Source organism: Phanerochaete carnosa, assembly GCF_000300595.1.
Source record: "Phanerochaete carnosa HHB-10118-sp unplaced genomic scaffold PHACAscaffold_14, whole genome shotgun sequence".
Lineage (NCBI taxonomy): Eukaryota > Fungi > Basidiomycota > Agaricomycetes > Polyporales > Phanerochaetaceae > Phanerochaete > Phanerochaete carnosa.
The window spans coordinates 207,127-209,177 of NW_006767641.1; positions in this window are offsets into that span (position 1 = coordinate 207,127).

The following is a 2,051-nucleotide window of genomic DNA, read 5'->3' on the forward strand; positions in this document are numbered from 1 at the left end:
AATTTTGTAGTATGGCAAGGATTGAAGCAATTTTGTAGTATGGCAACGCATGAAGAATTGTACCTGCCAAGCACCTGTGCTGCAGCCCACATAGCCCTAGTACTTAGATATATCTACATAGTTCTCAGCTATGAAGTGCAAAGCTCTCTGGAACAGAGAAGTCAACATGGCAAATATCAACTTCTCTCTCTTCGACCTTGAAAATAATCACGTACCAGTTATAGTCAACTACTCTATGAAAAAAATTTCTTGCAACTGTTGTCAAGTCATATGCAACAAAGACAGCGTTCAGGTAGTAGAACGTCAAAGTACCTGCTGCAAGCCTTCTACACCAGCCAACTTTTTCTTTGCTGACCTTGCCAACATCAATGTTGACGCCATCTACACCGAACAGAAAATGGAGAAGAGGAGCGAGTCCAATAGAAAGCACCAATATGTGTTATTTGTAAGCAGTTAATCTGGAACAAACTGCTTTGAGCTCTGACCAACTATGGCCAGCAGGATCAGCCACTGAAGAACCAGATCCCACTAAGGGACAAGTACCTGGACGAGATAGTGCAATGGGAGGAGTGTGGGAATGTTGACAAGAGGTGGTGTATTGTGTGTGTATGTGTGACAAGACAGTTGCAACCTCATGACATCAGTGCCGTGACTGTTTCTACATGCCTTTACAATGCCAGGAGTGTGTCTGTTTGGCACATATACACAACCTCTTCCACTGAATCCAAGTGCATCTCATTGACTTGTACTGTGCATATTCCTACTTACACACATTTTTAATAGACATGGAATGGCTCATACTTTGAGAAAACAACACTCAGAGATTTTGGCCTCATAATTCAGCTTGGCCATCAGACAGGCAAACAGTGCGCAAACCTCTAACTGGCCAGACAGTGCATGGTCATAATCTACACGAATGGTATACACCTGGTTGCGCTATCATTTTGCAGCTGTGACAAAGTTGCAGCCACTGGAAACAACTGGCAGTAGCTTCTACAATACCAGCTGTTTCCAGCCACCAACCAGGATCCAATGATGTGCACAACATTTGCCATCCTCACAACAGTTCATATACAGACCAGGCAGTCAAAGTGCAGCATTTACAATATCTATATGGCTTTGGAGCAGATTACTGATTACTTGGACCTTACAAAAACTTATGTAAGTACTTGCTTTGTTACTTACATTGATCAGAGTTACTCATTACTTGCAGGATTGCTATAAGGCTCTCTACTGCATGGTGCACAAATAAAAACATTTGAAGATATTCAAGCACACTGGTAGGACACACAATCCTTCTGGTATCAATGGGAAAAAGCCCGGGAAGCTCGCTTTAGAGTGTCCAGCTTGCCTGCATCTAGGTATTAATCTACTAGACAGCTGGGACAATGTACATGAGGAGCTCAAGTGAGTATCATTGTTATGAGGACTAGTAGGAGTCAGCAGGAATCGAATTAGACATCACTCCATCTACAAATGCTCATTAACACCTGTGTGAGAGAGTACGTGCTCTGGGCGGACACTATAAACTGACTCGCCACAGCGCTGTGGTCTGCATTGGTGGCCGACATGCACACGCTCTGAGCGGATACCATCTGCCCAGTCACTCACTGCGGCAATGTGTACAGCATGCGGTGATGGGCACATGCTCTTGGTGGATGCCATGCATACAGTCACTCACCTCTGGCGCTGTGCACAAAATCTGGTGACAGGCACACACTCTTGGAAGGGTACTGTGCATTGCTTGACGCTCAGTGCATTTTAAGAGAGGTATCTGCTCAGAGTATGTAGACAGGGCACAAGAGTGTGCGCCTCACGCTCTGGGCGGATGCTGCAGGTGTGCAGTGAAAAGTATTTGCTCGTGTCGTGACTACTTGTGTAGGGGGGGTGCACGAATACTCAGGCCCAGCAGTTCTTGCTGGTTGAGTACGCAGACAGTCACACTGTGAAAGAGCAGTGCGGACTGAGCGCAATGGAGGTGGGGTATTGTGTTATTGTGTTTGTTGTTGTTGTTATTGTTTGAACATGCCAGAATTAACTATACGACTCTA